Source organism: Canis aureus, chromosome 3 (assembly GCF_053574225.1).
Source record: "Canis aureus isolate CA01 chromosome 3, VMU_Caureus_v.1.0, whole genome shotgun sequence".
In the NCBI taxonomy this organism is placed as follows: Eukaryota; Metazoa; Chordata; class Mammalia; order Carnivora; family Canidae; genus Canis; species Canis aureus.
In genome coordinates this window covers 43,814,575-43,837,117 of record NC_135613.1, presented here as the reverse complement: position 1 = coordinate 43,837,117, position 22,543 = coordinate 43,814,575, and the positions used below count along the sequence as shown (strand labels likewise).

At 41.9% G+C, this 22,543-nt stretch overlaps 1 pseudogene; it reads left to right on the top strand.

Moving 5' to 3' along the window:
* The first annotated feature begins 4,884 nt into the window (after nt 1–4,884).
* Nucleotides 4,885–5,343, top strand: LOC144305241 (large ribosomal subunit protein eL31 pseudogene; annotated as a pseudogene).
* The last annotated feature ends 17,200 nt before the right edge of the window (nt 5,344–22,543 follow it).

Genomic DNA, 22,543 nt, shown 5'->3' with positions numbered 1-22,543 from the left:
AAATAGCCCTCTGGTCTGGGGATGGCTAGTAGAAAAGGCACTAACACCAATAATTACTTCAAATCTTTCATTTGCTTCAGAACTTGTGGAAGTGGGATTGATAGGGGTAAACAGAAAAGAGCTCCTTTGTAAAGTTGTCCCCAAGAGAAAAAGTTCACACAAATTAAATTCTCATTTCCCGAGCCTCTCTGAGTGGGAAGAAGCAGAGGGACCATGCGAAAGAGGTCTCTGGGAAAATAGGGCTGATTCAAGGGAGCCTGTGTGTCTCCTTGACTTGAGGCTCTGTGGAGGAAAGCACACCTCATAAATCCTTTTGGCTGCTTTTTGGCTAAATCCTCAGATTTGCACGAAGGACTGTTTTGAGTGGATCAGTGTGTCTTTTGTTTGCATCTTCTGGAATTCTGAAGACTGCAGCCAAGGAGTTAGGCTGCAGAACTGGACTGAGCATTTAATCAGTTGAACGCTTCCTTATGTTTTCCTGGTTTGTTCTCATAACAAGTGACCTTAGGCCAACTCCTAGCAACACATGATTGTGGAATGTTCCCTCCTGAGGAATATACAGCCTTATTTTTTCATCCTGAACACAGAATCTGAAAATTCAGAGGAGTTTGGACTATGATAATAATGTAAACTAACTGTACCTGCTGTGTGCCCAGCATTTTAAATATGTGATTACCAAATGTTACAGTAGCCCCGGTCAAATTTAGGGGGGAAACTAAAGCTTAGAAAAGTTAGGTCACTCACCTGATGTAATTGCATTCAAGCCCTAGTTCCTGCATTTCTGTATTTCCTGCAGATTCTTACCAGCATCCTGGCATATGTGAGAAAATGCCAGAGATGTGGCATTTTCATTGATTCTTCTACTTGGAAACAATATCAGGATCCATTCCCTTTTAGTTTTGGTTTTGAATACATGTCACCTATTCAGTAATTCAGGACTGGACGGCAGTAGGTCCTGCAAGCTCAGAAGTCTCCACGGTAAGAATAGCTAACACAGACTGAAGACTTTCTGCTGAACCTGTCCATACAGTAATTTTTAAAATGTTAGCTTCCTGAATCCTTTCTCAGAAACTGCCGCCTCCTCCTCCCTGTCCCTGTGTAACTTTATCATAGCACTTTTACATAGTATGTTCACGCTAACACACTCTAGTTTACTTACTGCATCTATTGCCATCTCCCCCAGCTAGAATATAAACTCCACAAGGGCTGTGTCTTCTTAGCTCAGTGATGTAAGTTCCTAGCAAGTAGAACCAGGCCTGGGCCATAATATGAGCTCAGATGTTTGTTGAATGAATGAACAGTCCTTAGAGGTGAATATCACTATCATCCCCATATTGCATGTAAGCAAACTGAAGTTTGTGCTATTAAATAATACGTGCAAATATGAAGCATTTTACTTCTTCAAAGTCCACTTTAAAAAATTTATTTATTTATTTATTTATTTATTTATTTATTTATTTATTTATTTATTTATTTATGAGAGACACAGAGAGAGAGGCAGAGATGCAGGCAGAGGGAGAAGCAGGCTCCATGCAGGCAGCCTGATGTGGGACTCGATCCCTGGTCTCCAGGATCACACCCTGGGCCGAAGGTGGCGCTAAACCACTGAGCCACCCGGGCTGCCCTCAAAGTCCACTTTTAAATGTTAGTGATTATAATTTCCTTTCTTCACTATTTTGTTGGAACGAGAAATTTAACATGAGAAAGAAGTTGGCTTGGCACTTCAGGCACCCTCCTTAGAAGAGAGAAGCATTTTGTATTTGTGAAATATGTAGATTGGGCCTTTTCTGTACTGTAGGAACTATAACTAGTATTGAGGTAAATAAGATATCTTTCCCTTGAATCTTTTTGTGGTGCCCCCAAGATTTGTAACACTGAAGGAATCAGCTTATATAAATGACTTGCTAATTCAAAGCTGTTTCATGGGCCTCTCCTGAGAGAGACTTTCAGAGTTGTGCAGGACGTGGGGGATGTGCATGCCTGCCTACCCACCTCTGCCCCTAAGTGCCAGGTTCTGGGACTCAGGCCCCCCTTCACTGGACTTCAGGCCCGCTCCACTGCTAGACAGCCACATTGTCAGAACATTCTTTGAGTTGTATCCCCAAATAACTTCAGCCCATTCTTCTGAGTCCTGCTCTCCAGGGAATGAAGAATAAATGAAATCATCCTTTCCTCTTCAGCCCTTCAAATACTGGTTTATTTGTACTCATTCTTTAGTTTTTCTTGTCCCAGTCCCTCAGACATTTCTCACATGGCATCTTTCCAGCCACTTTCCCATCACACGTGCTCCCATTGACATGCTCTCCAGTTCATTCATGACCAACGTGAATGTGTCAGCCCGTAGTCTAGGTGTGGTGTTGGGATCCCATCCATCGTTTTTTTGGCAATCATGCTATCCTGTTGGCTCATCCACACTCCCGAAGTCCTTTAGTGTGAACTACTGTGGAACTCAAGTAGGAAGAACTTACTGCACAGGTGGAACCAAGGATTAGTGAGGATTCTTAAAAATAATAGTGATCTCTGTGGACACTGTCCTTCATTTCTCTGTGCACGCCTGCTGCCACACCCAAGATAGTTATGGTGAGAACAACTGTTTATTGCACTCAAACTGTGTGTAAGGTGAGGTCTTAAGACACTTTACATTTACTACTTGTTTACCTTTCTAAACAACCATATTAATAGCTATTATTAAATTCTGTGTTACACTGAGGAGACAGAGATTAGGAGAGATTAGCTAAAATGCTGAAGATTGCATAGCTTGTAATTGATGTAGCATTAATATGAGTCTGTGTTTGCCATCAAATCCCATGTTTGATAAGGTGCATTCCCAGGAACTACAAAGAAGACAAGTTTAGCTATACAAGGCTCCTGAAGATCCAAATTATTGTGCTCCTGTGCTGTGCCAGCTGTACCATATCTGTGTATCTCATTTGATCTTCAGGACAGTTCTGTGAGGAGAGCACTATTGTCACCATTTTATAGGTGAGAAAACCATGGCTCAGAGGAGACAAAGCTAGGTTACTCACACAGCTACTTGCATTTAGAGCCAACATGCTTTCTGCCACACCATACCACTTGTCAAAGATGGTTTTCAGCCCAACCCTAAGTGCCTCTCTCTCCCAGTGTTACCCACCATGAGAGTCTCCCCTCTCCTGTGCAGCATTTCCAAAAGCGGTGATTTCCCAAATTACCTAAGAGTAAAAGAAAAGAACCCTTGCCAAATTAGATGAGCATTTATTCATTATTAAAGACTTTCTATATGCATAGAAAGGGATTCTTTGAGCCAAGGGTCAGCTATGGAAACATAGTAGGAAGCTGGCTGAAGTTCTTAGAGCTCAGCTCAGATGGGGCCCATCGTGTTCCCTTCCTCTCCCATGGTATGACCCATCCATGAATTGTTGGTAAGTGCGGTGGCTGCTGGCAAGACCTGATCCTTTAGTGATGCTCACTTGAGGGCCATGGGCCCATCAGCCTTTGGGTGGAATTGACTTACTTGCCAAATTATAGGTCCAGAAATTTAGAGACCACTAGTAGGAATCTTGCCAAATCGCATTATATTCTTTGCATTTGCAAATAATGTAAGTGTTGACAAGATATTTATTACTTACATTATTCCATTTGTTTGTCCCAACCAATTGGGAATGGGCTAGTAAGGATTCATTGCTCTGTTTTGCAAATGAGGAATCAGAAACTCAGACTAAGAGACTTGCTTAGAGCCTCACAGTCTCTGACAGAGCCCAAGCAGTCTATTCAAGCTGTGAATTCCACACATGTCCTCTGCTGTCTCTTTCACCTCACTCCTCTCTTGCACTATCTGCCAGACTTCTTGTACATCTTTGCCCTTACCATTGGCCTGTTGGCTGCGAGCAGTCAAAAGCTCAGAAAGAACTGAGTTGTACCAAGCTGGAACTGTGTTTTTCTTAGGCTTCACTTCCCAAGCCATCTGGTCACCCTGTCTTTCCACAAAACAGATGAGATGGTTTGTAGTTGTCATCAATCTTCACTGTCACCTGCAAGTCCAGTTGACCCTGCAACACTAAGCTGCTGTATACGTTCTTTCTGCCCAAGGAAGTACCTGTGTATCAATCTTAGTGCCACACTAACCATTTGAAAAACTTACAACTTCACTTAATTTCTCTAGGGTGGACAGTGAGTTAAGAAATTACTCTGGAAGCCAAGCCTTTCCTGTGGGTTGGCTCACTGAAAAACATCTGACCCAAAACTCACTCTGCTTTGGCTCTGGGCAAAAGGAACAGTGTCCACACCATCCAGCTTGGAATCAAAGCCTGCTGACCACCAACCCCACCTCTGTCCCCATCTCTCCCCAGCAACTATAAATCTAGCCTCCCTATCTAAAATGTCATCATTTCAAAAATATTATATGAATAGAATCATAATATGTAACCTTTTGCAATTGTATTTTTTCTATTCAGCATAATTCCCCAGAGATTCATCCAGGTCATGCTATAGGTTTTTGTTTTTATTATCTAAAGAACATACCTTAAAAATTTTTAACTTAGTTTTAATTTTTAAAAACTTTCAGTTAGGTTGTTTTGTTTTTGGTTAATTAAAATCTGTAGCCAGGGTTGCAGAGGCTAGCTGTCCCACTTCCTAGACAGGGGACTTCTGGATTTCTTAATTTTCCTGAGACTGCATGTCCTTACCTTTTCAATGAACATAATAATTAGACTTTTATATTTGACTTTTGAAAGTTTCAAGGCGAAGCATCCCAATTCCTTCCATTAATGGAGTTGCATTATCTTGATGCGAGGCAATGTCCTCTTTAGCCCTAGTAACTCCAAGTCCCCAGTACTTCAAGGACTGGGATAAACAGCAGGCTTCATGCATTATTTGGAAAGGAAAGACATTAGTCTTCCTTTCCAACTAGGGCCCGGCAGAATGGCTCCCGCAAAGAAGGGTGGCGAGAAGAAGAAGAGCCGTTCTGCCATCAACGAGGTAGTGACCAGAGAATACACCATCAACATTCACAAACGTATCCATGGAGTGGGTTTCAAGAAGCATGCCCCTCGGGCACTCAAAGAGATCCGGAAATTTGCCATGAAGGAGATGGGAACTCCAGATGTGCGCATTGACACCAGGCTCAACAAAGCTGTCTGGGCCAAAGGAATAAGGAATGTTCCATACCGTATCCGTGTGCGGTTGTCCAGAAAATGTAACGAGGATGAAGATTCACCAAACAAGCTCTACACGCTGGTTACCTACGTACCTGTCACCACTTTCAAAAATCTACAGACTGTTAATGTGGATGAGAACTAATCGCTGATTGTCAAATAAAGGTATAAAACTGCAAAAAAAAAAAAAAATGGAAAGGAAAGACATTAGATTCAGTGACCTACCTTTCCTCTGACTCCCTGTCATTCATATTGCCCAAGAGAAAGGATCTGATTGGGTTGGTTGGCTATTTTCAATATAGAGAAACTGTAATGGGCTCACAGCAAGCCCCATGAAGGTGGTGTCCTTTCTCATGGCTTTCTTGTAGATACACTAAGAGCATCTATAACCTTTGTCTGCCCATCAGTCAGAAACAACCAAAGATGGAGATTGCCTGAGCAGATGATGACCATGTCGCTAGAGGGCCATAGAGCAGATATGGGACTATAAGCAGAGGATAAAACTGATCTCTGGATTAGTCGTAGATGAAGAGCAGAATTTATTCAACATAGTGAAAAAATGGCAAGTCCCCATTTAGCATTCTCAGAGAGGACTCTGGCTTTGAAAAGTTCTTAGGGCTTAACAGACCCCCATCGAGGACACTTTCACAAGATGGTTATGAAGAACAAAATTCAATGGCCAAGAATACTCTTGACTAATTATAAAGCCCTATACAAACACTAGGAATTTCACAGTCACCTGACTTAACATGAATTCAGTCTCATCAAAGTAGCTTTTTATGCCACTGGAAAGGAAATTTGTGTGCATGTGTTTTAAATAAGAGAGCCTGGTTTGTTATAGCTAAGAGGGTTAAATAGGAAAGTGAAATATAAATATATAGATGATATAGATATAGATACAGATATACATGCACTTGTGTTTCTGAAAGGAGACAGTAGAGTTCAGTGCTGAGCTGGAAATAAGTCTCTCACTAAGATCCTGTGAAATGTTTGTGGGTAGGAGCTACAGACTCAGATGATAGCTTCTTTGTTTCTTATGATAAAAGTAGGGAACAAAGGTCAGTCATCAGGCATGTCCAGGAAACCGGGCTAAGATAGATATCTAAAATAAACATAAATTAATTGAAAGATTACAAGCTCTAGCTCCTTCCTCAGACTCCACATTTGTGACTCAGAGAGGAACTAAACTACATCTTTGTATATTTAATCTAACAATTCATTCCCTTTTCAACCTTCAAAATAAGACCTTCTTTTAGGTCAGGTTCAGACTGAGGAAATGGGAGGACCAGCCACCTGGGATGAGCCCATCCCTTGTGAACACTGTAAAAGCTTGTTCCACTTGGCAGTGGTCCTCTTCATCTTGGTAATGAGTAACTCCTGGCTGCCACTGACCCCCTACTGAAGTGAGGGCTTCAGGAGCGCACAGGGAAATTTCTGTGTGCCTCTGCTTCTCAGTCTGTGAGCTGCCCAGCTCTGCCTGCCATCACTGGGCACTGATATGTTAGGGATGCCACAGACCATATCACAGATCCTTCTTTTTCATGGTGAATTCTACTGTCTTGATTTTGTGTATCTATGACAGGAATAGGTGCAATAGGACATATCTTTGCATATACCCAAAACCCAAGTCCTGAGTGCCCCATCATCTCCTGTGCTCCCTTTTATCCCAGTATTTGCCATATTTTCTTGTCTTTATTATTTTTCTGTCATCTTCTCTAAAACACGAGCTCCTATGGGACAGGGACTAAGGTATTTTTTTGGTATCCCTTGCCTTTAGCAGAATGTCTAGCACACTGGGGCACCTTGGTGGCTCAGTGGTTGAGCGTCTCCCTTTGGCTCAGGGGCGCATGGGGCTCCTTGCAGGGAGGCAGCTTCTCCCTCCGCCTATGTCTCTCCCATGAATAAATAAAATCTTTAAAAAAAAAGAATGTCTAGCACACATAGGTGGTTTATAAATGTTTATTGACACAGAACCAGAATGCATCCATAGAAAGGTGAGCAGAATCTATAGAGAGGGGAAGGCCCTGGAATCCAGGTCCCACAAGGACCTAGGGGTGTGCATGTATGCAAGTGTTTGTGGTGTGTAGACGTGGACAAAAATGTCCACGTCCTAATTCCTGGAACTTGTGAATATGTTATGTTCCCTGCCAAGAGGAAATCATAGTTGCAGATGAGATTAGGGTTTCTAATCTGCTGACCTTAAAATGGGGAGACTTGTGGATTATCCAGGTAGTCAGCACCATCACAGAGTTCTCTTAGGGAGGCAGAAGGGCAGAGACAGAGAAGGAGACATGAAGACAGAAGCAGAGGTTGGAGTGCCATGGCCACAAGCCGAGGAACATAATATAGGCAGCCTCCAGAAGTTGGAAAAAAGAATGGACTCCCCGCCCACCCCAGAGTCTCCAGAAGGAAGACATCTCTGCCAGCACTTTCATTTGAGCCCTGTAAGGCCTGTTTCAGCCTTCTGAACTCCCAAACTGAAAGATAATAAATTTGTTGTTTTAAGCCACCAAATTTGTGGTAATTTGTTACAGCAGCAATTAGAAACCAATATAGAGGCAAGCTTGGGAGGGCACCTGTGAAAAGTACCTAATAGAGATAAGGAACCTGGAATAGGAAATGGCTATGTGGGAGTAGCTCAGTCAGCACCCAAAGAGACCTTCCCAGTGGAATCACCCGAGATGACAATTAGTTAACAATAAGATCAGAGTTGGTAACAGCTCCATATATGCAGCATCTAGCCTCCCAAATAATGCTTCTAATAACTTGGAAGAAACCATAGTAGTGCATAGCGTGGAAGAGTCCATCACTCAGGCCTAGGTTGGAGTTCTCTGACACAGGTTGGAGTTCTCTGCCACCTATGACTATACAATCTGAAGCAAGTTACATAACCTCTCTAAGCCACAGTTTTCTCATCTGAAAACTGGGAATATATCTGTTTCTTTTTTTTTATTTTTTTTTAATTTTTTAATTTTTATTTATTTATGATAGTCTCACACACACACACACACACACACAGAGAGAGAGAGAGAGAGAGAGAGAGGCAGAGAGAGAAGCAGGCTCCATGCACCGGGAGCCCGACGTGGGATTCGATCCCGGGTCTCCAGGATCGCGCCCCGGGCCAAAGGCAGGTGCCAAACCGCTGCGCCACCCAGGGATCCCTAACTGTTTCTTAACTAGGAGGGTTGTGGTGGAAGTCAGTAACACATGTAGTATGCTTGACATAATGCCTGTCACACAGTAAACAGTAATTGCTTTCTATTCCCGAAAATATACACACAATCTTAGGAGCCTTTAGAATAGCAGTGTTTGGGGTATCCCTATACTCCACACTCACTAGATCGTATGTAGAGTCTATGGGGAGTTCCAGGAACTAAAGTCAGAGAAGAACAATCAAGATGGTTAAAAGACCCCAAATCAGGTCATATAAAAAGAATGTCCAGATGAATGGAGAGTTTTGACATGAAGCTACTTTGAAATATTGTGAGATGAGGCTGGTTACATAATTTGTGGGGTCTGATGAAAAATGAAAGAGTGGGCCCCCTGGTTCCAAAAATAAATAAGAATTTCAGTGGGGGCTCCTGGATGGCTCAGTGGGTTAAGCGACCGACTCTTGATTTTGGCTCAGGTCATGATCTCACAGTCATGGGATCCAGCCCGCCATCAGGCTCCATGCTCAGTGTGGAGTCTGTTTCAGGTTCTTTCTCCCTCCCCATCAGCCCCTCCCTGCCCGTGCTTGCTCTCTCTCTCTCTCTCTCTCTCTCTCTCTCACAACTAAATAAAATTCTAATAACAATAACAAAAATTTGGGCAGCCTGGATGGCTCAGCGGTTTAGTGCCGCCTTTGGCCCAGGGTGTGATCCTGGAGACCCAGGATCAAGTCCCATGTCGGGCTCCCTGCGTGGAGCCTGCTTCTCCCTCTGCCTGTGTCTGTACCTCTCTCTGTCTCTCTCTGTGTCTCTCATGAATAAATAAATAAAATCTTAAAAAAATTTTTTTCAAAACGACGACAGCAGCAGAGCATTAACCCAGCCTGGGAACCTTTGGGCTCAGGGCCCCGTGGAGCGCACACGCCCAAAGCTGGCCTTGGCTCTTGCCAGGTAAGTGACAGAGTCGCCCTGGGAAGCAGGGGTGAGCGTCGCCGCCAGGGAGCCCGAGGCCTTGAAGGATGATAAGGGCGGGACCTTGAGCAGAATGAGGAGCACATAGGAAGGTGGTGAGGAGAACCCGAGGAGCCGAACGCCAGAGCCCGGCAAGAGGAAGGCCGGTGACCTGGGCCCGCAGAGCCCCCGCAGCGCGCCGTGTGGAGCCCCGGGAACCGCCCACAGAACATCAGACCGATGGGCCCCTTTGCCTCCGCGGAGCAGTCCTGGAAGCTTGACAGCGACCATGTGGTACCTCCCCAGAATCTGACGGGCCACAGCGGCTTCCTTCTCTTCAAAGAAGGAATTCAGCCCATGTGGGAAGATGATGCAAACAGAAGTGGTGGCAGGTGGGTTGTTTGCCTGTGGAAGGCCTTGGCATCCTGTTGCCTGGCTGTGTTGAGGCGACAGTTCACCATGGGGAGGAAGTCCGCAGCCCTGTGGTGGATGTGGCTTCGGGAGGATACTATTTCACTATAGAATAAGCCTGGCAGCGACCTGGCAACCACAGCCCGAACACAGACATGCGTTTGTCCGAAATGGATGGGAGGTCTCCATCCGGTCCTTCCAGCTCCTCACCCAAGGGGCGTCCGTGCCCTGCACGATCCCCCTTTGCACTCACTCCTGGGGGGGCTGATTCTGCTACATACCCTCCAGCATCTCTGACTTTATAAAGCAGAAAAATGGAGAATGTGATTTAGTAATAGAGAAACTGTATCTTAATGGAGTTTTGTGGAGGAGTGTCAACTTTTTGTTTTGCTGTGTGCCTTCCAGACACCTCCTGAGCATTCCGTTATGCTCTCCTCACACTGTGTGAAAGGGCATCATGACCATGTGTACAAGCCAGAGCTGTCGCCTGAGAGTTATGTCAGTATTATGAACGACAGTGCATCCAGGAAAAGCTTTTTGTTGGAGAGTCCTGGAAATAGCTGTAAATGTTCTCTTCTAGCCCTGCCATTAAATTATTGGGACATTTTGTTTATTTCTCTTCCCTCTTCCCCCAAACCCTCCACTTTCTGAAAATGTGTTACTGATTTTGTATAGTCTCCTGCCTGCACTCTCCACCTCCCTCCTGGAGCACTCTTTCCTTTTTAGATGCTGCCACATGTAGAGTCCATTTTAATCTAGGGAGTCACACGGGTTTCACTGAGGTGGCTTAGGAAGTGTGCCTGGTAAATTAAGCTGTAGCAGAATCCAGTCTGATTAAGAGCTAGATTATAATACATGTTCTAAGTACAGGACTTGGAGCAGAGGGCAATGACTATAATAATTGTCTCAGATGAGCAGTTGTCAAGCCTATTTCGGTGGGTTCTTACACACCCTTTATTGAGGAAGGAAAGTGGAATGCTGGGTGTTGTCAGGCACTAAAATTGGTAAATTCTATAATCTGAAACTGGGACATCTGGAGAAAAAGTGACCTTGATGAATGTCTTCATTTGCATGGCTGTGCTTGTCTGTGGCGGTTAGAAAAACCTGCTTTCAGTTCTCATCGCTTGGTATGTACGTTAGCAAATGTGTGCTGATCCACAATGCCCAGACAGAAACCTCTTTAAGGTTGGTACTTTTGAATGCTTTAAAAATGAGCAGTTACTCATCAGAGTACCTAGGGTTCCAATAAGTAATGATTAAGAGCTCTTACAGGGAGGTGCCTGGCTGGCTCAGTTGGTAGAGCACGTGACTCATCTTGGGGTTTTAAGTTTAAGCCCCATGATGGGTGTAGAGATCACTTAAAAAAAAATAGAATCTTTTTAAAAAGAGTGTGGGGTGGTGCTGGGTGGCTCAGTCACTTAAGTGCCTGAATCTTGATTTCAGCTTAGATCGTGATCTCAGGGTTGTGAGATCAACCCCTACATGGGCTTCCATGCTGGGTGTGGAGCCTGCTTAAGATTCTCTCTCTCCCTCTCCTTCTGCTCCTACCCCCAACTCTCTCACTAAAATAAAAAAATAATAAAAATATACAACTTATTTTTATTTTTTTAAAAATATTTTCTTTATTTATTCATGAGAGACACAGACTGAGAGAGAAAGAGGCAGAGACACAGGCAGAGGGAGAAGCAGGCTCCATGCAGGGAGCCCAATGAGGGACCGGATCCCAGGACTCCAGGATCACACCCTGGACCAAAGCCAGGCGCTAAACCACTGAGCCACCCAGGGATCCCCTACAACTTATTTTTAAATATGAAAGAGTTCTATAGCCATTCCCAAGTACTGTCTTTTTTCACTCTCATGAGCAAAGACTTTAGTACCTTGAATTAGTCTTTCTTTAATATGTACCCGTGAAAGCCCAACCTATTTTTTCCAAACTAGCTTAAGAAGTCTTTTTATTTATTTTGACTCCACTGGTCTCTGGTATGCTATGACATAACACAGCTATGGTTATGATATCACCTGTTCTAGAGACAGATAGAAAAATGATCTGCTGGGGATAGGGAATTCGTCTCCACTTTGCACTGTCAGAGCTATTTTCCCATGACCCCTTTGCTGATTCTCCCATCCAAGTACTAACCAACCTACTTAGCTTCCGAGATCAGACGAGATCGGGCGCGTTCAGGGTGGTATGGCCGTAGACCCTTTGCTGGTTTTCCATCTGCAATTGGCCCCTGCTCTCTTCTGCTACTCTTCTCTTTCCATCCTTCTGTTCATGTATGCACGTACATGCACAGGCACGCACATACGTGTCTGCTTTCTCCTTGTGACACTGATAATCATTTTCTGCCCACAGAGAGGCTTGTGATCCAAGATGCTCTAAGAATGAATTTTCAAGTAGTTTTGCAGTGGAGAGGGAACTGTGGTGAGTGATTGCCTTTTCAGAGCAATTGTCTGTTGCAGCAATAAATGGAAATGTCAGGAGGGAAGAAGGGATAGACTTGACCTCAACAGGACTAGAATGAAAGGGGAAGAATTATAGAAAAAACATGAGGCAACAAACTGATGGTTGCCAGAGGGGAGGAGCTTGGAAGAGAGGCAAAATGGGTGAAGGGGAGAGGGAGATACAGGCTTCCGGGTATGGAACAAATAAGTTTGGTAATAAAAGGCACAGCATAGGTAATGTAGTCTGTGATATTATAATGACATGATAAGGCAACAGGTGGTAGCTACACTTGTGAACACAGCATAATGTGTACCCTTCTCAAATCACTGTGTTGTACACCTGAAAGTAATGTAAAATTGGGTAGCAACTAAAGCAAAGAAACAAACATGAGGGAGAACTTCGTAATAAATCAACCCAAGATGCTTCAGCACTTCTGTCACCAGAGGTGTTCAAGCACAGAGGGTGGGCAGCCACTTTGCAGTTACTTTATACTTGAGGGCAGAAAGCTCCTCCTCATTAAAAGTGTTTAGAAGGTGAGAAATGAAAAAATTAACCAAATGACTTCCAAAATTACTTCCAATTCTGAAACTAGATTATTCTATCAAATATTTTAAGAGAGGGGATTTGAAGAGCCCTCCAACTTTTCTCAACAATTTAATGCAATTTTTGTGCCTAGGGCTTCAGGGAGTGGAGGAACGGGAACAAAATGGGGAAGGACTGATAGTGAGCAGGGGATTTCTTTGGGGGATGATAAAAAGGTTCTAAAATTAACTATGGTGGTGGCTGAACAGGTCTGTGTATATGTACTAAAAACCATTGAGTTTTAGGCTTTAAATGGGTGAATAGTATTGTATGTAAATCATAGCAATAGAGTTCTTTTTTTTTTTTTTTTTTTAAAGTAGGATAATGGCAAGCAAATTCTTAGCACAGGCAACAAGAGGAACCAGGAAAGAGTCGGAAAACAGCAGGTATGTGGCTAGGTGAGCAGAGCACAGTGTCTGGGCTTGGTGGAGTGAATGGCTGAGGGGTTCATCCTTAAGTCTACCCGGAGCCGAATGCTTGATGGATATTGAAACATAAAGCTCAAAATCATCATTAGGGAGCAGAAGGAACAGTTTCAATGCCGGTGACCACTGTGACTAACTAGCACATCCCCTGGCTTTCTGAACGCCTTGATTGCACAGAAAGGGAGGAAACTCCAATGATTCTGAAAATTAAATGTCCCATCGTTTATTGAGTGAGATCTCAATGTAGATTAAACTTGAGTTAGAGGAATACTGCAATAAAGCTGGTTGAAGGGGGAGGGATATTTTAATGCAATTTTTTAACAATATAGAACACACACACACATACAGACACACACACACACAACACACATCTTTCCTAGCATCACAGCTTTCAATATATTTTCCCTACTGTAATCATTCCACTTATATACAGTTTTTCTGTTTGTGCATTTTCATGATTACATAAAATTCTATCGAATGGACATTGTGTGATTTATTGTTTCCTAACTGTTGGGTGGCTCAGTTCTTTCCAATGTTTAATTATTATAAAAGCAATGCTCTAGATATTTTTGCATACACAGCTTCTCTTCACTCTTGAAATACTTTATTGGAATAATTAGAATTCGCTTGGTTGCAAATTATATAGCACATTGGAACAGCCTAGGTAAAAAAGATTGTGTTGATAAGCATATGGATACAAAATATAAGGCACATGTAGGAATTGGAAAGTTATCCAGAACTCCTCATTTTCCCTCTCTGGTCTCTTGTTTTCCTTAGATGGCCTTTCTCTGCCTACTCTTGATTTCCTTATAACTTTGACTCGCAGAAGGCTTCAACTTGCCTTGGAGCCAGAGACCCAAGATTTCTGTCAGAAGAGTCCAGAACCAACCATTCATTATCTGATAAAAATTTTTACGTCTCTTATATCAATTTCCTGAGCAAGAATTTGATTAGCCAAGCTTCCCTGACTTCATGACTCGTGCTTTCCTCTGATTGGTGGAGAGGGTACCTTCTGACATCTGCCTAGATTTATTTACTATTATTTATTATTATTATTTTCCATTTGTTTTTATTGAAGTTTGATTTCCCAACATATGGTATAACACCCAGTGCACATCACCCGGTTACCCCCCACCCCCCGCCTCCCCTTCCACAACCCTTTGTTCATTTCCCAGAGTTAGGAGTCTCTCATGGTTTGTCTCCCTCTTTAATTTTTCCTACTCAGTTTCCCTCCTTTCCCTTATAATCCCTTTCACTATTTCTTATGTTCCACATATGAGTGAAACCATATGATGACTGTCTTTCTCTGATTGACTTATTTCACTCAGCATAATACCCTCCAGTTCCATCCACGTTGAAGCAAATGGTGGGTATTTGTCTTTTTGATGGCTGAGGAATATTCCATTGTATGCATAGACCACATCTTCTTTATCCATTCATCTTTCGATGGACACCGAGGCTCCTTCCACAGTTTGGCTATTGTGGGCATTGCTGCTATGAACACCGGGGTGCACATGTCCTGCCATTTCACTGCAGCTGTATCTTTGGGGTAAATACCCAGTAGTGCAATTGCTGGATCGTAGGGCAGTTCTATTTTTAGCTTCTTGAGGAACCTCCACACCTCCACACTTTTCCAGAGTGGCTGTACCAGTTCACATTCCCGCCAACAGTGCAAGAGGGTTCCCCCTTCTCCACTTCCTCTCCAACGATTTGTTGTTTCCTGTGTCTTCTTAATTTTCATCGTTCTTACTAGTGTGAGGTGGTAGCTCATCGTGGTTTTGATTGTATTTCCCTGATTCTGCCTAGATTTAAATCAAACCTACTACTTACTAGCCATTTAGCCAGTTCCTTGGCTTCCCTGTGTCTCTATTTGTCTGTCTGTAACATGAGTATAACAGAGGCACCTACTGAATGAGATTATTGGAAAGATGAAATAAAATATCCCTTGTCAAGAATATAAGACGTCCTCAAAATGTGTTGACTGTTAGTTTTCTTTAAATTTTGTATATGGGGGGATCCCTGGGTGGCGCAGCGGTTTGGCGCCTGCCTTTGGCCCAGGGCGCGATCCTGGAGACCCGGGATCGAATCCCACATCGGGCTCCCGGTGCATGGAGCCTGCTTCTCCCTCTGCCTATGTCTCTGCCTCTCTCTCTCTCTCTCTCTGTGTGACTATCATAAATAAATAATAAAAAAAATTAAATTTTGTATATGGGAAAATATACGTATTTTAAATTTTTACATATTTTTAAATTTCCCATTTTAATCTTTTTAAAAAAAGGTTTCATTTATTTATTTGACAGAGACAGAGAGAGTACACAAGCAGGAGACGGGTAGGCACAGGGAGAGGGAGAAGCAGGCTCCTCACAGAGCAGTGAGCCTGATGCAGCCCTCAATTCTAGGACTCTGGGATCATGACCTGAGCCAAAAGCAGACGCTTAACCACCTGAGCCACCCAGGCACCCCATTTTAACCATTTTAAGGGTACAATTCAGTGGCCTTAAGCATATTCATGCTGTTGTACAACCATCACCACTATTCATCCTTAGAACTTTTTCGTCATTCCAAACTATAGCTCTTGTTTTCTAAATTATCATCATCATGATTATTTCAAATATGGCTTCCTGGGTCCACCTTTGGAAGAATGTGATGGAGACTCTTCCCAAAGAAAGGAGCATGGTGCATAGGCACTCTCAGTTCCTACTGAAACCATCGTACATTTGTAATTCTTTAGGAATTACAGAGCATGTTCACGCATTATTTTATTAAGGAAAGACTTCTTGAAGCAGTAAAAGTTGTAACCTTATTTTATAGGAAAGGGCACTGTGGGTCAGGACATGTGATTTGCCCAATATCTCCCAACTTGCCTGCAGAGTCAGGACTCAAAGTCAAGTCTTCTCACTCTAAGTTCATGCTTTTTTGCATGACAACTTAGAGATGTGATCAGTCAAGCCAGGCTTTCTACCGATTTGTTGACAGTTCCTACTACCTACTCTAGTTCAGACTGTGAGAAGGAAGAGAGGACTTCTCAAATTGAGACTGACTTGTGGGTGGGTCTCTCTGGGAAGTAGAGGCAGGCCTGTAAGAACTCAGACATTTGGTGTAGCCAGTTTGCATCCTTAACATGTGGGAAAAGCAACAATCATTTGGTGATTCTGTGAAAACCAGAGTGGAGGGATTGGTTAATGGACCTCTTAACTTTTACCTTGAGAAAGTTCCAAAATATTTGCTGGAAACAAATGGCATTGCTAAGCAGATTTTTCAAATGGGCTATAGAAGAAGATACCATTAGAATCAAAATGGGCAAGTTTCTGCTGGTGCTTTATGGTTTATACAAAGAAACATATTTTGTCTGATTAGTGTGATTAATTTTTTTTTGTCATATGCCAAAAGTTCATTTTATATAAAAACCACAGGAAGAAAGCTGTGTGGACTCAAGCTGCCCCCATAGCACCTTTCTAACAACTAGATTAATGTCTGCTATTAGGCAATCTTTCCATTAAATTAATGGATACTTTTTTGGATGAGACATTCACCTTCCATTTGGCACTCTGACTCATTTCCTTGCTGCTTGTTCTGAAAGAAAATCACTTAGGATAACTGAACACCTTAGTGCAGTGAGCTTTTATTATGTCTGTTCTGAACACTCCTTTTGTATAAAATTTGTGGATTCTCCTGTGCTCTTTCATATCAATACACATATCTTCTCTTTTGGCTTTGGGCCTGATCCCAGCCTTCTTTGCCACCCTGATCCCACTCCATCCATGCTGCTTTGTTTTCTTCAATTCTATATCAGTTATAGAATATAATAGTAACTCTCAACTATGTTTGCTTCAGCCAATCCTATATCTTTACCTAGGCTCTACTTGTCTTTCCTTTCATCCATGTGGAACATCTTTCCCTTTCAGCCACCCTGAATATTTCCATCCTTCACTGCCAGTAAAATCCCATGTATTCTCTAAGGCTTTCCTGACAATTTCAATGCATATAGATTTCATCCCTCTGGGAATTCATCTACCTTATAAATTACAACCATCATTTTTGGAGGACCTATTAAGTGCCAGTCCCATGATCTCTACTCCTCATTACAACTGTATGAGGTCATTATTGTCATCCTCATTTTATAAAAGAGGAAACCAAGGGTCAGAAAGGTTAGATAACTTGTCACATGCCCTAAATTACTAAACTGAGAACTTAACTACAGGAGTAAATGATCCTAAAGCTCTTCCTTTTTCTGCCTGTGCTGGCTCCTAACACTCTACTACCCCGAGGTGTTGTCTAAGTGCTCTGGGTGCACTAGTCTTCTCTTCTCATTTAGTTCTTGAAATCAGAGATTATATCATTTAAGAATTGCACTCAGCTGCTAGTTACAGAGATCCAGAGAGATGATGGCTTCAATAAGGTAGAAGTGGATTTTTCTTGCACTTAACAGGAGTTCTGAGAAAACAGGCCAGGTGATAATGTGGACCTTAGAAGAGTATTATGGGCCTAGCCTCTTTTAGCTCTTCCCTTTACCACCCCCACAATGTGAGCCTGACTGTTGTGGTTACAAGATGACTTCTGAAAGTCCAATCATCATATCTGTGTTCCAGGCAAGATGGAGGAAAAGAGGAAGGGAAAGTGTTGGCCTCACAGTCAAATTCTTCAAACCTTTTCCAGAAACCTCACCTTATAACTTTGGTTTATGCCTTGTTGGCCACCACATCTGCAAGGAAGGCTGGGAAATATTTTATAGCAGAGTACACTGACTCACCCAACAATAAAGGTATTCTGTTTGAGAAAGAAATGGATGTTGAATAGGCAACTAGTGGTCTCTGCCACCAAGACCCATGTCCTGGCCTTCTTCTGTATTTTTACAGCACCTAGAAGGTGCCAGATATACACTGGTGGAGAGTACAATGTAGAAAAATACAGAGTGGAAAATGTAATTTAGAAAACTGATAAATGAAGAAACAGTAGCCTTGTGTGATGTCTAATTTATAAATACTTCATAAGAAAATAAATACGCACTTTTCCCCCCTAAACAATCCTGCTGTCACTCAGCTTCCTGTACAGAATGCTTATAAAATGAACATCAAGATTAAGAAAATGAGGCCAAGTCTTTTGAAATTATTTTGAGTAGACTCATTGTTTCTTTCGGCCTTTATTCTTTGCATACATTTTATTTCCATTTACAAAATTGAAATCATAAAATGTTCTGTTTTGCAAAAGAACTCATTGCAAACAACCACTTCTGACAAAATGACCAGTACTCAGGCAATGTCTGATGAGCACTTAGAGAAAAAGAGTAGATTACATTTCCAATAGAAATTAGTGTTACGTATTTCTGGAACTCTCCTGAGTTCTTATTTTGATTTGCAAAATAATTCAACTGCTTGAAAGAAAGATCGATGGTGATTACCTGAACTGTTTTCCCAGCCCCCAGATTAACATCAAGAGAGGGTCTTTATTTGAGATTAAAAGCACACTTTTGTAACTTTTAATTTTTAAATGATTTTATATTTAGAAGAAATTTGTAAGAATAAAATTAGGAATCCTGTATGCACTTTACACAACATCACCAACTGTTTACAGTTTGGCGCATTTGCTTTATCATTCTCTTTTTCTCTGTCTTTCTATGGTATGTGTGTATGACTTTTCTGAAAATTTTGAAAGTAAATTGGAGATGTCATGTGCTAGGAGACCCCTAAACACTTCAGAGTAGTGGTTGAGAAAAGTATATTCTTTTATATAACCTAAGCAAAATGATCAAAAAAAGACATTTGCCATTGATATAATACTCATTCAATTCATGGTTCATGGGCAAATTCCATTATAATTGCCCCAATGATGTCCCTTATAGCTATTTTATTTTCCCAAGCCAGAATCCAGTCTCAGATCATGCATTCCATGTAGTTGTCATGTCTCTTTAATCTGGAACAATTTCTCAGCCTTTCTTTGATTTTCTCTAATTTGAAATTAAAAAAACAACAACAGTAAGACAGTTATTTGTTAGAATGTCCTTCAACTTGGATTTGTCTGACTTGCCTCATGATTACATTCAGATTATACATTTTTTGGTGAGAATTTCACAGAAGTGGTATTGTGTGCTTTCACTGTGTCATATGCAGAGGCACACAATATTGGTTCATCTTGGGGTACTTGGGTGGCTCAGTAGGGTTAAGCATCTGCCTTCATATCAGGTCATGATCCCTGAGGTCCTGGGATCAAGACCCATATCCCTTCTCAGTGGGGCGTCTGCTTCTCCCTCCCCCCACCCTCCTCGTGCTCTTTTGCATGAGCACTATCTCAAATAAATAAAATCTTTTAAAAAAGTCTTTAAAATATATTGTTTTGTCTTAATGCTAGTGATGCCAATTTGGATCACTTGTTGAGGTGGCATCTGCCAGATTTATTCATTGTCTAAGTACTATTTCCTTTGTAATTAATAAATGATTTGTAGGAAGGTTTTTTTTTTTTTCTTTTTAATGATACAGTTTTGCAAAGTTTCTTGAAGTTAGATGCAAAGTTGCAAGAAGTTAGATGCTTGACCTTCATAGAAATGTTAAATGATCCTAGATATGAAGTCTGCATCAGAAAGAGAAAGGTTTAGGGATCCCTGGGTGGCGCAGTGGTTTAGCGCCTGCCTTTGGCCCAGGGTGTGATCCTGGAGACCCAGGATCGAATCCCACATTGGGCTACCGGTGCATGGAGCCTGCTTCTCCCTCTGCCTGTGTCTCTGCCTCTCTCTCTCTCTCTGTGTGACTATCATAAATAAATAAAAAAAAATAAAAGAGAAAGGTTTAGTAATATCTGCCAACTTTTAGATGATTTGTGTGGTTTTATCAGTTTTATTCCTTCCTTCTTTCTTTATTTTCATGTGACATATATTTAATGGCATTTGCTATGTACCGGTCACTACTGTAGGGATAGAGTAGCAGACAAAGTTTCCTGACTTGACAACAATTATAGTCTCATCAAAGAAGACAGGCGATATAGAAGCAAACTTTTTAATTTTTATTTCTATTTTTTATTTTTAAAAAAGATTTTATTTATTTGAAGAGAGAGAGAGAGAGAAAGCATGAGCAGGTGGGGGGGAGGTGGAGAGGGAGAAGCAGACTCCCCACTGAGCTGGGAGCCTGATGTGAGGCTCGATCCCAGGACCCTGAGATCATGACCTGAGCTGAAGGCAGATGCTCAACCCACTGAGCCACCCAGGTGCCCTAGAAACAAACTTTTTTTAGTCCTATGGAGTAAGTGCTAGGGAGGAAAATCAAGCCAGAAGGGGGAATAAAGCTTGCAAGGGGGTTGTTATTGTAATTAGAGATGGACTGAGGTGTCACTAGGGTGATATGAGCAGAGACCTGAGGCAGACAAGGGAACAATGTCTGAAGGAAAGACATGCCAGGCAGAGGAGATATGTCAAAGAGAAGAAATCTAAAATATAGAATAACTACGAGTTCACCCAAGGGAGTCATAAAGGAAGCCAAGGCGTTTCTCTGGAGCACAACAGCACTGTACCTCCCTTCTGTGAGTCTGATTCTAGGCATGAACAGAATGAGCAGATGGATGTCAGGGGGGTTGTGGCCTTGTAGGGTGTGCCACTCAGACCTCTTTCCAAGAAAGAACCTGTTTCAAGGCATGCAGAGAGCTGAGAGTTTCCAGCTGTGGCACCTTCTGGATCCACCCCAGCATGTGAGGTCTAAGCATTTTCCCCCAGGCAGTCCTTAGCCAGTGACTGAGCATGATAGAGATACTTGAGTATGACAACTATTCTACAACATGAGACTCCTTTTTGTTGTTGTTGTTCTTTAAGTTTTCATTTTAATCACCCAGTGCTCATCACAACAAGTGCACTCCTTAATCCCCATCACCTATTTCACCCATTTCCCCCACCTGCCTCCCCTCTGATAACCATCAGCTTATTGTCTATAGTTAAGAGTCTGTTCTTGGTTTGCCTCTCTCTCTTTTTTCCCCTTTGCTCATGTGTTATGTTTCTGAAACTCCACATATGAGTGAAATTATATGGTATTTGTCTTTCTCTGACTTATTTCACTTAGCATATCTTCTAGAGCCATCCATGTTATTACAAATGGCAAGATTTCACTCTTTTTATGGCTGAATAATATTCCTTTTTTAAAAATTTTTATTTATTTATGATAGTCACACAGAGAGAGAGGCAGAGACACAGGCAGAGAGAGAGAAGCAGGCTCCATGCACCGGGAGCCCGACGTGGGATTTGATCCCGGGTCTCCAGGATTGCGCCCTGGGCCAAAGGCAGGCGCCAAACCGCTGCGCCACCCAGGGATCCCCTGAATAATATTCCTGTGTGTGTGTGTGTGTGTGTGTGTGTGTGTGTGTGACATCTTCTTTATCCATTTATCAATCAGTGGCCACTTGGGCTGCTTCCATAGTCTGATTACTGTAAATAATACTGCTATAAACATAGAGGTACATGTATCCTTTTGAATTAGTGTTTTTGTATTCTTTGAGTAAATACCCAGTGGTGTGATTGCTGGATCATATAGTAGTTCTATTTTTAACTTTTTGAGGACCTTTCACACAGTTTTCCAGAGTGGCTATACCAGTTTGCATTCCCACCAACAGTACAAGAGGGTTCCCCTTTCTCCACATCCTCATCAACACCTGTTGTTTCTTGTATGTATTTTTTAAGCTGTTCTGACAGATGTGAAGTAATAACTCACTGTGGTTTTGATTTGCATTTCCCTGATGATGAGTGACGATAAGCATCTTTTCACGTGTCTGTTGGTTTTTGGTATGTCTTTGGAGAAATGATTGTTCATGCCTTTTGCCAATGTTTTAATTGAATTGTTTTTTGGATATTGAGTTTTATAAGTTCTTTATGCATTTGGGATACTAACCCTTTATTTGATATGTCATTTGCAAATATCTTCTCCCATTCTGTAGGTTGCCTTTTAATTTTGTTGATTGTTTTCCTTGCTGTATGGAAGCTTTTTGTTTTGATGTAGTCCCAATAGTTTAGTTTTGTTTCCCTTGGCAAAGGATAGTGGGGACTTATCTAGAAAAAAGTTGCTGTGGCCGATATCAAAAAAATTACTCCCTGAGCTCTTTTCTAGGATTTTTTTTTTATGGTTTCAGGTCCCACATTTAGGTATTTAGTACATTTTGAGTTTATTTCTGTGTATGGTGTAAGACAGTGGTCCGGTTTCATTCTTTTGCATATTGCTGTCCAGTTTTCCCAAAACATTTGTTGAAAAGACTCCTTTTCTCATTGGATGTTCTTTTCCTGCTTTGTCAAAGATTAATTGACCATATTAATTGTGGGTTTGTTTCTGGATTTTCTATTCTGTTCCATTCATCTATGTATTCATTTTTTGTGTCAGTAGCATACTGTTTTGATTACTACAACTTTGTAATATAACTTGAGGTCCAGATTTATGATGTCTCCAGCTTTTCTTTTCTTAAAAAAGATTTTCTTTCTTTCTTTCTTTC